This window comes from Engraulis encrasicolus, chromosome 11 (genome assembly GCF_034702125.1).
Source record: "Engraulis encrasicolus isolate BLACKSEA-1 chromosome 11, IST_EnEncr_1.0, whole genome shotgun sequence".
Lineage (NCBI taxonomy): Eukaryota > Metazoa > Chordata > Actinopteri > Clupeiformes > Engraulidae > Engraulis > Engraulis encrasicolus.
Genome location: NC_085867.1, coordinates 24,296,907 through 24,311,146, shown reverse-complemented (window position 1 = coordinate 24,311,146; position 14,240 = coordinate 24,296,907).

The window sequence follows — 14,240 nt, the reverse complement described above, 5'->3', positions numbered from 1 at the left end:
CGCATAAACAAGACGGAAGAGCGTGGTGTGTGGAAGATAACTATGAAACTGAGGTAGACTACCACAACACATGATATACCTTGAACTAGACACCTGTGCTCACTCTGCTCTTAATTGCTACACCTCTTCTCACTCTGCCTCCTCATTGGCCTGCCAGCTGCACTGCATTCACTCAATGCACTGCATTCACTTATTCACTCAAGCCAATGCGAACATTGGGCTTTTGCTGTGGTTCATCAGGGTATAGAAGTAGGCATTATTATAAACCTCTACTTTCCACCTATTTACGACGTTGCCCAAAACTTCATTCTATAGAGTCGCGGGGTTGTTGACATGTAAAACGAGGCATAGAGAACGTTGGTAGCCTACAGTTTGTTTAGAAACAATGCCATTCTTACAAGCTGCGGGAGGTTGGCCGATATAGCCAACACCAGGCCCGCCGACAGGGGGGGGGGCAACCGGGCTTTTTGTCCCGGGCCCAGGAATAAGGGGGGCCCAGAACTGGGCCCTCAATAAGTTTGTGATTAATGGTTCTATTTCATTTCAAAATAAGTTGGTTTGAGAGAGGGAGAATGCGCTACGTTTGCATTAAATAAATTATGCAGATATTTTGCCTTTCCTGTCCTTAAAAGGGATCAAGAACCCCCACCTCCCCCACCCCCAGTGCACAAATGGTTTGGTCTGTCATTACGAGAAAGACAAAAACGGCTTCAACTTAACCAACCGTATCTCACTCATTTCGTGAAGTATTCACGAAAAAAAGCAATTAATTTTCGTGGTGCATTCACGTTATTGCCCGCCTTTCGTAAAGTCTTCACGAAAATAATAGATTAATTTTCATGCTGCCTATTCACTTGAATTGCCCGACTGTTGCCTAGCGACCCACTATTCGGTAGCCTACCGTCACATGGTAATCAAACATTTCAAACAAGCAATTTTGGGTTAGGTTTAGGGTCAAGGTTAGGGTTAAGGTTAGGGTTAAGGTTAGGGTTAAGGTTAGGGTTAGGTTTAGGGTTAGGTAGGGTTAAGGTTAGGGTTAGGTTTAGGTTTAGGGGACATAAGGCGTAAGTACCGAAAGGGCGTCGAATTAGTTAGTCCCGAGTGTATCAGCAGTGTTCTGTCAGCACCCCCTCCCCGCCCATGCAGACGTTTGGATAACCATAGCAGCAGTGGGGCAATTCAAGTGAATAGGCAGCGTGAAAATTAATCTATTATTTTCGTGAAGACTTTATGAAAGGCGGGCAATAACGTGAATGCACCACGAAAATTACTCTATTTTTTTTGTGAAGAATTTACGAAAGGCGGGAGATAGGGCTCGCATCAGATATTGGGTCTTTCTCAAAGCCTAGGCCAGTGTCCTTCCAAGTGTATCAGCCTAATTAGTCACGCCCAGTGATTGGATACCCTTTATTAGTCACACCCAGTGATTGGATATTCTGTAGAGTTCACCAAAAAGTATCCAATCAATGGGCGTGACTAATTAGGCTGATACACTTGGAAGGACACTGGCCTAGGCTTTGAGAAAGACCCGCTGACTTCGCTGCCTTGGTACCCAACATGCTGTGCGCCACCTCCCTCTCAACCGGAAACCTGAAAAACAAACATGGCTTCTACCCAAGCTACTACGGCCAGAGACGGTCTTATACGAGACGAATCACTCATGAAACCACCCATAGGAATGAACGAGAGCATTTGGCTACGCGAACATGGCGTTTGCCGGCGTCACTCTCACCTGTCCGGTAACGAGAGCCAATTGCTTGCTGAGCTGCGCTGTCACTTATCCAATCGTCTCGACGCCTCGACGCAAGTGCAAACGTAAACCTTTACGACTGCTCGTACCTAATCGGTTTGTTTGCTGGCGGCCATGTGGTTTGTTTGCCGTCCGTGGAAACTTCATTGTGAATTGGGCAGAGAGCGCAACTCGACCATTAATCACCTTTCTGCGCCCATCCAAAATGCAGGTGCAAGACAAAGGGACAGATATAATCACGGAAACAAAACCGGCCGTGTGCATACATGTGCACACCCGTTGTGGTTTTTCTTATGGTTGAAAACAAATAAGTAAGAAAAAGCAAAACGGGAGCAAGTCTGCAAGACATTCAACTTTGATCAGTTTAACTTTTTTTCTTATATTTTTCACCGTTGGTCATAGCTATTATCAGTTTAGGCAACAACATGATATCACAGTTTAAAACACCAATTTTTGAGGCAGGCTAGCCTACATCATTAATTTATTCAATAGCCTATTTTTTTTTTATTAGCCTACTGATGAGCAGGGACGACCATTGTGCTTACTGCTTTGGCTATCAGAAAATAAATCCAGTGTCTTTTCTGTACGATGACTGGAGAATGGATGCCCGTTTGACAGCCGGCCGGAAGAGGTGAAGTCCACGCAACTTGCTCCCACCTGCCGCAAAACAGAACGTTGTCGTGGAATGTGGCGCATGCGCAGATCGAAAATAGCATAAAGAAAAACGCTGTTTTAAAGTGTTACTTTCATGTTTCGGTCATTCTAAGACTGCCATTAAACCCAGTTTTTCATTGTGATTCCAACCATATGACTTGTGTATCGCTGTGTTGTCCCAATGTCACACAACATTATTTCCCCCATTCATTCTTATATACCCCATCACTGACTAATCTCAAATAGTCAGTTTGAGGCGTAGCCAAGATGGCCGCCGAGTGATGGGACTTATGGGAACAGACTTTGCTACGGCCCAATTCGAAACGGGAGGTAGTGACTCGATGACTCTCCTCCTACATAAACATGTCACTGATCAGATAGGTCAAGTTAGCTGATGAGGCAGCCGTTACGAACGGCACTAACGAGTGCGCCGCCTTGCGCATTTGATGTTACGGCGATTCTATGGCGGGAGTTACGTTCATCACGTTAGCGCTTAGCTTACGCATGCTATTTGAACAGTGAATGATCGTCAGACGGCGGAATCGTAAAATAGGCTATAAATAGATCTAGCGACAGCATATTTAGATACTACAATGTTGATTTATGCATTCGATTTTCAATATCTACATACATAAGTGTCAGCATCAACATTGTAGTATCTAAATATGCTGTCGCTAGATCTATTTATAGCCTATTTTACGATTCCGCCGTCTGACGATCATGTAGGAGGAAGGGAGCCCTGTTCTGGCTACGCCAACTAATAATCTTGTAAATACTTTGAACTCCAAAATAGTCGAGTGCAGTTATGGAAAAACACCACCCAACCCTAAAAAAATTCTAACAAAAGGTTACTGAGCTGTTTCGTGTAGTATTGGGTGTCCTTAATAACATACTAAAAGTCTACTCAAGTCTGACTTCAGGACAGGCCTCATTTTGGCCGCCACCGGGCCCTCCAAATTACTGTAAGATGACTGTGTGACAAGATTACTGTGAAATGATCAGGAAAAGTGTTTTTATACATGTTTTGACCATGTAATATTCTAATTACAATATTACCCTGATAGATAAGTGGTTCTAAGTACAATTGGATGTTTTTTTTTTACAGAAACATTACAACTGCATGCTCTTAAAATAAGAGTGTGTATGACAAAACACCCTACTCCGAAACAGTATTTGAAACAAAAGCTTTCTATTAGCTGTTTTGTGTACTATAGGGTGCCCTTAATAGCATTGTAAAAGTCTACCAAAATCTGAATATTACAAAGGTGTAATCTTCAAGATGGTGTCTAAAATGGGCATGAAGCTCTTAAATTAGCTCTTAAATTGACTTGGCCACAGATTCCACGTGTTTCCTGTAGACCCTTAACGCACGCCGTTCCACCAGTGCAACGCTGGAATAGTTACTGAAAACTTCACATCCATAGTACTGCTCCACTATGACAGTGCAAATGGTCTTTAGTAATACATTATGACTTGTGTCATTGCCATTCTGGTAACAGGTAATTCAACAGTACGCATTTTTGGTGTTGGCAAACAGACAGCTTTTCACAAACTTGTCGATGGGGACTCTACCCTCAAGTCATGTGCCAATTTGTTTTTGATGCCAAATCAAGACAGCACCACCATAAAGGGCCATGGGTCCAAGGCAATGGCAGTGCTGCTTGGTGGTAAGAGTACAGAATCACTTGCTTCTCTGCGTTACCACATCTTCAGCAGGAAGCTTGTTACCACTAAATGTGTTCTTACCCCAGAACGACTGACCCCGACTGAATGTTCCACCAAATTCCACTCACTCAGAACTTACTTTCAGGTCATGACTTGGCTTGGAAAGGAAGGTGAGCTGAATCCAGTGAACTGGGGATGGAAACTTGTGGACAACCACTTCCTGCCAGCTATGACCAGCAAGCCTGCTGCCCCTGATAGTCTCCTGAAGATGATCCACTGTAACTGCACAAGTGGCTGCCAAACCCAATAGTGCAGTTGTAAGGCATATGGACTACTGCTTGTGGACCATGTCAAATTGGGAATTGTGTAAATAGCTTCAATAAGCCTCAGTGGGAGGAAGAATGTGATGACTAGCGCATCTTTTCAAGGTCTTTGAAACAAAAAAGAAATAATAGGAAAGAGCTGCAGAATATACATAAAAATATTTCTGTGCAACATTCAGGTCAAAATGTACATATGTTAAAAGGGGTATGCCACTATTTTGGGGCTTAATACAGTTAAAATCGTTGGCTGGGGTTTATAAAGGTGGTAAAGTGTCTTATTTTTCATTTTAAGCGTTGTCTTGCTTTAAGACAAGTTAAAAGAGGGAGTATGTCGCTAAGCTAGTGAAAGTCAATGGATCCGTGTAGCATGCATGCTACACGGATCCATTGACTATCACTAGCTTAGCGTCATGCTCCCTCTTTTAACTTGTCTTACGTAAAGCAAGACAACGGCTTACATGAAAAATAAGACACTTTAACACCTTTATAAACCTTGGCCAACGATTTTAACTGTATTAAGTCCCAAAATAGTGGCATATCCCTTTAAAAAAAACAAATGTCCAAAAAAAAGAAAAAAAACATTAAACAAACGAAAATAAAAAATGGAACAAACAACAACAGAAGAACACACACGCACAAGGGTTTGAGCGTACACATGGTGGACCTGTTTTGACCAATTTGACAGTACCACGCAGTCCTAATTAATTTGTTTTATATTAAATTGTACTCCCAATCACATACTTATCAAGCAAATGTACTAATTACAATATTACATGGTCAAAACATGTTTGAAACACCACTATTCTTTGTAATTTCAAGTTAATTCTCATGCCGCAGTCCTTTTAAGGGCCTGGCGGCGGCCATCTTGAAAATGAGGCCTTTCCTGAAGTTTGATTTTGGTAGACTTTGAGTATGTTTTTAAGTACATCTGATACAACTGGAAACCACTGAGAAACCTTTTGTTAGAATTTTTTTTGGGGTCAACTCATATCTGCACTTGACTAGAAGACTTTTACTTTGACAAATGTTTACATCCCGAGACTCAGAATGTCAGAATGTTTAGTATGATTTGACAGTTAACAACCCAGCTACGTGGAAACCTCCCGTACGCAGTTTCAAGGCAATCTCTGTGAGTTACTGTAATATTTATTTCATTTGATACTTTCCCCCCAACTCAACTTACCGTATTATCATAATCTTATCGCCAACTTACTTGTCATTGTTTATCCAATTCATGAATTCACCCTTAGTATTTGGACAACTTTGTATTTACCCTTCTCCCTGTTAGCCTTAGCTTACCGGTAGTTACTACTGCCAAGTCAACACGTACTTTGTTTCATTGCCATTACTACAGTTATTTTAATATACGTACACGAGAGGATACTATCCCTGATGTTATACTTGTATATGTTTCAGTTTAACAATCCCCATAAATGATGAGAACGCAACCTTCGGTGTCTGGCGTCGTTTGTGGGGCTTGTTTACCTGCCTGGCTAGCGGATAAGGTTCTGTGAGGCCAGAACAGTTAAAAGAGAAGACCGGTGAAGCTGCAGATGACCCGACTGCATTGTCGTACCGGTGGAAGCCCGACTCAGTGCAACAACTGCATCGTCACTCGCGAGGACCGAGGTAAAACACATCCACAGTAGCCATGGAAAGAACACTACGCATCCGTGAGATCAGACTCTCATATGAGCACGGCTTCACGTAAAGTAGTATTGGCTGCAGCCACAGCACGCGCTAAAGCCCAAGCTGCACAAACAAGAGCTACATATTCACTCAAAGAGATTGACATGAAAATTGAAAAGGCTCGTCTTGAGGCTACGCTCATCGCCTTAGAGAGGGAGAGGGAGGCAGAAGCAGCTATGGCCGAAGCAGCGGTAATGGAGGCTGCTGTAGAACTAGACCTTGAAAACGACTACCACAGTTGTAGACCAGAGTCATTGCCTAGACAGAGTGGAGAGCAACGTGCCGGAGAATACATAGAGGGACATTCAGAGCAAGAATTGTTTGCATGTGAAGAGAAAATGCCCCACTACTCCTTAGCATATGCACATGTCTGTGAAGATAAGCAAAGTAATCCCCCAGTTTCCCACCATCAGCAATATGACCACCATGCAGCGGGTGATGTTTGTGTAGATACTCACCTTCTCACTGGACCTCTGAATAATCAGATAAATGCAGCACTACCTGCCCCACTCAGGCCAGACTTATCTGCTCATACACCCAGATGCAGTGACCACACTCCACTCAGGTCAGACCTACCTGCCCATATTTCCAGACACAACAACCACAGCCCATTCAGACCAGTCTCACCTGTCTACACATCTAGGCACACCGACCACAACCCTCCCAGACCAAGCTCCCCTGTCTACCAACCCAGGCACACTGACCGCAGCTCATTCAGACCAGGCTCACCTGTCTACACACACAGGCACACTGACCGCAGCCCTCCTAGACCTGGCTCCCCTGTCTATGCACCCAGGCACACCAACCACGGCTCATTCAGACCAGGTTCACCTGTCCACACACCCAGGCACACAGACCGCAGCCCCCCCAGACCAAGCTCACCTGTCTACACACCCAGGCACACCGGCCACAGCCCCCCCAGACCAGGCTCGCCCGTCTACACACCCAGGCGCTCCGACCGCAGCCCCCCCAGACCAGGCTCGCCCGTCTACACACCCAGGCGCTCCGACCGCAGCCCCCCCAGACCAGGCTCGCCCGTCTACACACCCAGGCGCTCCGACCGCAGCCCCCCCAGACCAGGCTCGCCCGTCTACACACCCAGGCGCTCCGACCGCAGCCCCCCCAGACCAGGCTCGCCCGTCTACACACTCAGGCGCTCTGACTGCAGCCCCCCCAGACCAGGCTCGCCCGTCTACACACCCAGGCGCTCCGACCGCAGCCCCCCCAGACCAGGCTTACCTACTCATGTATACAGGCATACCAACCGCAGCCCCCCCAGACCAGGCTCCCCTGTCTATACACAAAGGCACACAGACCGCAGCCCCCCCAGACCAGGCTCCCCTGTCTACACACCCAGACGCACTGACCACCACAGCTCATTCAGACCAGGCTCACCTGTCCACACACCCAGGCACACTGACCACCACAGCTCATTCAGACCAGGCTCACCTGTCCACACACCCTGGCGCACTGACCACCACAGCTCATTCAGACCAGGCTCACCTGTCCACACACCCTGGCGCACTGACCACCACAGCTCATTCAGACCAGGCTCACCTGTCCACACACCCAGGCGCACCGGCCGCAGCCCCCCCAGACCAGGCTCGCCTGACTACACACCCAGACGCACCAACCGCAGCCCCTCCAGACCAGGCTTACCTACCCATGTATACAGACATACCGACCGCAGCCCCCCCAGACCAGGCTTACCTGCCCACACGCTCAGGCATACTGACCACAGCCCTCCCAGACCAGGCTCAGCTGTCCATGAATCCAGGCACGACTACTACAGCCCTCCTAGACCCGGCTCACCTGACTACATACCCAGGCACCATGACCAGAGCCTCAGTAGATCCAACTTACCTGCTCGCACACACAGACATATCGACCACAACACCCTCAGGTCAGATTTACCTGCTCACAAACCCAATGACCATGACTACAGTCCCGCCAGGTCCAGTGACACCACATCTGACTTAGCGAAGTACCTAGCACGGAGTCAGCTTGTGTCATCAGGCCTAACCAGCTTCGATGACAAGCCAGAAAATTACATGGCCTGGAAAAGCTCTTTCATAAACACCATTGAACATCTAGATCTTAGAGCAGGAGAAGAGTTGGATTTGCTAATAAGATGGCTAGGCCCGGAATCTGCAGCACATGCACGCCGCATTAAGTCAGTTAACGTGAGAGACCAGGCAACAGGATTGCGTCTCGTATGGGAGAGGCTAGAAGAAATGTATGGCTCGCCCGAAGCGATAGAAGAGGCGCTCTTTACTAAACTCGAACAATTCCCCAAAATATCGAGCAAAGAGTATTACAGGCTGAGAGAGCTGTCTGATCTACTGCTGGAAATTAAGTCAGCAAAATATGAAGGATACCTACCTGGCTTATCCTATCTTGACACAGAAAGGGGCATAAACCCAATTGTGGAAAAATTACCATACACACTTCAAGACAAATGGGTAATGGAAGGCTCACGGTACAAAGAAAAATATAGGGTCCCTTATCCCCCATTCGAATTCTTTCTAGAGTTTGAGCGAAGGCAAGCAAAGGCACGCAACGACCCCAGCTTCACTCTTCCTCCCAACACTGCAGCAGTTAGGAAAGACAAATTCAATGAAATGCATAGTAGCGGCCGAAAAATGGTCTCGGTGCATAAAACCAACATTGCTCAATCTCACGCCATACCCACAGATATCGACCCAGAGAGACAATGCCCCCTGCATTTGAAACCACACTCCTTATAAATATGCCGTGGCTTCAGAGAAAGGCCACTGGAGGAACGAAAGAAAATACTAAGGGAGAACAACATATGCTATAAGTGTTGCGCGTCAAATAAGCATGTAGCCCGGGACTGCCGGGCAGCAATCATCTGTACCGAGTGTGACAGCCACAGCCACCCAACAGCATTACACCCAGGCCCAGCTCCATGGATCTCCCGCACATCACCGCCCCCATCAGAGAACGGCGGGGAGAACGACCAAGCACTGGATACTGCTGTAGTTTCTAGGTGCACCGAGGTATGTGGTGAAGGCTTCAAAGGCAAATCGTGCTCCAAGATATGCCTCGTTACAGTTTATCCAGCAGGCAATCGTAACAAGGGCAAGAGGATGTATGCCATGCTGGATGACCAAAGCAACAGGTCATTAGCCCGCTCAGAGTTTTTTGACATCTTCAATGTGGCTGGAGCCACCTATCCCTACACTCTGAAAACCTGCTCTGGTGTAGGTGACACGTCTGGACGCCGAGCCACAGGGTTCGTCATCGAATCCGCAGGTGGGAACGTCAGCTTATCCCTGCCTACACTCCTAGAGTGCAACATGATGCCCAACAACAGAGATGAAATCCCCACTCCAGCGGCCGCACACAGCCACTGTCACCTCAGAACGATAGCCAACGAAATACCACAAGTGGATGCAAATGCGGAGATTCTCCTGCTTTTAGGCAGGGACATGCTGAGAGTACATAAGGTGCGCAAACAGATCAACGGCCCACACGACGCACCCTTTGCACAAAGGCTGGACTTAGGATGGGTAATAGTCGGTGACGTATGCCGGGGCAGCGCACATCGGTCACCTGAGGTCACCAGCATGAAGACATACATCTTAGAAAACGGCAGACCAAGCCACTTTCCCCCATGTGAGAACCACCTGAAAGTAAAGGAGAAGTATTGCCCCCCAAATCAGCCCCAGTCCATCAGTTATGCGACCTACAGCGACAAACTGGGTATCTCAGTCTTCCAGCAAACCAAGGATGACCACAAGCTTGCGCCATCAGTGGAGGACCGCCTATTCCTCGCGACAATGGAAAATGAATTCTCCCAGGACTCAACCAATAGTTGGATGGCCCCGCTACCCTTCCGCCAGCCCAGGGTGACCTCGCCGAATAACCGCAGATACGTCATGGGTCGGCTGAAGTCCCTACACCGCACACTTGACAAAAATCCACAGATGAGATCTCATTTCATGGAATTCATGCAAAAATTGTTAGACAACCATCACGCAGAGCTCGCTCCCCCAATTCAAGACAACAAGGAACGTTGGTATTTGCCTTTTTTTGGTGTCTACCACCCACAAAAACCCTCACAGATACGTGCGGTAGGGTGCATCAGTTGCCCCCTATGAAAAGATATCGCCTTGGCCCTATAGTAAAAATGTTCTACACCCAGTAAAAACACACTGTGTAAAATATTTTGAAATTTGGATGAAGTCTACCGGGGCCACCAGCCCCATGAAAATAGAAAATAATGGTGATAGTCAGAATCTTGGAATAGAAATGGACATTTTGCTGCATAAAGCTACCCAATAAAAAACATATTGTCTCAGCTCTGTGATAAAAATGTTCTATGCACAGTAAAATCACTCTGTGTAAAATATTTTGAAATTTGGATGAAGTCTACCGGGGCCACCAGCCCCATGAAAATAGAAAATAATGGTGATAGTAAAAATCTTGGATAGAAACAGGGCTGGACTGGCCATCTGGCATGGCGGGCATTTCCCGGTGAGCCCCGCACCCTCGTGGGCCCCCATTTTTTTATTTTTTACATTACTGAAAATAGGGGCCCATGAGGGTGCGGGGCCCACCGGTGAGTCAGTTCTCCGGCACTAGTAATAATGAGGGGGCCCCCTTAAATCCAAAAGTGCCCGGGCCCTATTCGCCCAGTCCAGCCCTGAATAAGAAATGGACATTTCGGTGCATCAAGCTACCCAATAAAAACATATTGCCTCAGCTGTGTGATAAAAAAGTTCTATGCACAGTAAAATCACTCCGTGGAAAATGTGTTGAAATTTAGATTAATTCTACTGGGTCCACCAGGCCCATGAAAATACAAAACAATGGTGATAGTGATGGGCAACCTGGATTCCAAAGTCCAGTGCCACATATTCCAAATATAGCCAATATAATGAACCAGCTGACCCACTGCCAGTATCAAGCAAGAGATTGCGAAGTTGTATGACTTGTGTGTGCTTCACCTGTAGGCCTACAGGATTGTACAGGTAGCTGTTAATACCTGGTGGAGCATCTGTACTAAAGCTGTGAATGCTCCTTGGAATGACTTGTGTTTTTTTAAAGAAATCCCTGCAGTAGTTCAATAGAGTACATACAATACAACTGTATGTGATGTTGGAAAGAGTGGCTTCCCAAAACCTGTACTTAAGTGGCTTCTAGGTATGTCATGGGTATCACCAGGTCCAGAGTCCATTGCCAAGGGCCTCTCAGGTAAGTTATGGTACTCATCTGATGGAGTAAAGTGAAATACTACCACAGGCGATGGGATAAAGAAGTAATGGCACTCTTCAATACAGTTGTATTGACTGCTTTGTAGCCTAGGCATTCCAAGGAACATTCACAGCTTTGGTACAGATGTTCCTCCATGAATTGTAGGCCCACACAGGTGAAACACACAAATATAACAGTCATGCAGCTTTGCAATCTCTTGCTTGATACTAGCAGTGGTCCAAGGCAGCAAGGAATTGATATTGTGTTGCAAAAGAGCACATTTGCCAGAATATAGCAGTTCGACCATCAGTCTGTCCTGAGACTGAAGTCTGTGTAAGTGGATCGACTGAATACACAACCTGCTTAGATCAGGGGTGATAGCAGTCCGGCGCCGCGCCGGAAATCCGGCGTAGCGTGGCTCTGTTAAAAAAAAAAAAAAAATGAAAATTAAAAAAAATCCCCATCGCATCAAAGAACGCAGATTCACGTTACGAAAAGTCCCTTTCCCCGCTCCATTTGCTGTGTGCTGCAGACCACGTAAAGCGCATCGCAACCCTTCAATCCAATCAGAAATAGGACGGGGCGGGTCTTGGTTGTCTTGGCCAATAAGAGACGTTGGTTGCTCGAGTAGTACCCCTGGCATGAAGTTGGGTGGAAAGCTGTTTGGGTCAGAGACAGTCCTGTTGCAGCTTAAAATTGCCTCACGGCTTTCTAATTGTAATACATTATTAAACATTGTTTATGAGTACCTTAACACATGTCAGCAAGCAGACAAGTTATATGAAGTATGTCGTAAGTGTTAACCGATGTTTTGGGGGGAAAATGAAACTCAGCACGCAATATCACCGCGCGTGATGCACCTTGCTATTGCTTTGGTAGTTTGCAATTGCTAGTTAGCGTGTCAAACCATCGCAAAGTTTTCCAGTATGACGGGGTTTATGAAGCCCGGAGAAGATGTAAAAGGCCTGGATAAAACCATAAAGAACAAATGGCGTTGGGCATGGATTGAGGATGTGGGGAGTGATGGAAAGCCCTTCTCGAGCTGGTGCCAAAAGCTTCGACAAGCAGGTGCGTGTTATTGTACGTTGTGCTCGAGGAAGCTGATGTATGGTACAAGCGGCAAGAAAATTCTCACTCGGCACGAGAAAGACCCCGCTCATAAAGCAGCTGCCAGAGCAGTGCAGCATACGACCCTTTTACCAGGAGCATCAGCTACGGCGGACATTCCGCCTTCGATGGCAGATCGAGTGACTAATTTAAAAGTTCGACTGTGCTCCTTCATTGCTGAGCATGATCTGTCTTTTACACTCGCACCGCCGCTCGTGGCTCTCTGCAGGGGTGATAGCAGTCCGGCGCCGCGCTGGAAATCCGGCGTAGTGTGGCTGTAGAAAAAAAAAAAAGTTCCCAAATATTAATAAAATAATAAACTATCGCAAAGCCTTCATATCATTAATGTATGGTGAAAATAAATGAGCGCGCAACAGCCTGTTGTAAGAGACGCGAAAGGAACCCAAATGAGCAGCAGCCCATAACATTGTATCATCCCGACATCTTACTGAAAAATGTATCAATTTGTTATGTCTCGCTCTTGAGTCACTCACCACAGCACTGGCGGCAGTCTTCTAGTTCTAGTGAAGGGAGAAGTAGATTGGCTGTCAGTATGCACAGTAAAGAGAGTTCTACCAGAGAGATTTTAGAATTACTAGAATATTTCTGGTTCTACTGGTTACCCTTCTCAGATATTTTCACTATCGACGGAGGCAAATCCAAAAATGGCATCTCGTTATGCTGAAGAAACGGAAGAAAATACTGTAGGCCAAGTCTAGACCATTTGGATTCCGATAAAAATTAGCTATTGTTAGCACAAATCCACATGGCTTGCTAGTTGTGATATGGGTGTGTTGAACCGTGTGGATGTCAGTGGAATACTAGTGAAATTCTGTGATCAAGAAAACATTCGAAGGTAAGGCCATTTAGTTAGCCTATTAATTTACCCACTGTGACATGTTGGCTTGGACCCGAATGATTTTGCCTTGTGCAGGTTACTCCAAAAACCTGAACATAAACGGTTTATTGATGCGCATAAACGGGCTCAGTGAGAGTGTATGTTTGAAATAGGTTCGTCTATTTTCCTCATTTATGTGCGCTAAATGACTGCGCAATGTTGACAAACTTTGATGGAGATAGACGTTCTTTCAAAAAAAAGTCTGTATGCTCAAAACGGTAGGCTATGATATGCCCGTCATGATACTTTTTTCTAGATGTAGTGCGTAAATGTTGTCTGCATTGGAATAGCGGCTACCATTGCGACATGTCCAAATGACAGTGGAATCTGGAATTGGATCGCTAATGTTTCACATTTGAGACATGGCTTAATCTGCAAGTAGTGTGTGACTACTTTGGAATGGATTGAATCGACCAGTCTGTGCATAACGGATCCGGATGTATCAAGGTTCTTTAGAATGAGTTTGGCAAACCTACACCCCTTGTAGGCTAGTGTGATCTGAGTTCGTGGATTTTGGTCTACTGTTGATTGAGGGATGGTGTTTTGCGTCATTCCTGACAAACCACGTGTCAAACTGATTTCCGGCAGATGTTTATAATAGTTATGCTGACTTAAACCAACGCGCTGTGAAAACTCCCGACCAGCCTCGCACAGGTTCACACAGCCTTTCTCGCGCGCGCTCCCTGTCGTAGCCCTTCTGCGTAATCGAATCCAATTATTCCACGCACGATGCACAGGTTGCATTGTCTGCACGCTCTGGGATACTTTATCCCTACTCTCGGGCAGGGAGCTTTATCAATATCAGACTCTCATGAACTTCAAGTACTTGGCACGCGTTCATGTGGCCACCACGGTGTCACCTAGACATGCAGGGAATGTTCATCTTATTTTCACGCCCTGGGCTATTTTCATGTAGCTTAATTCGGCAGTGTCT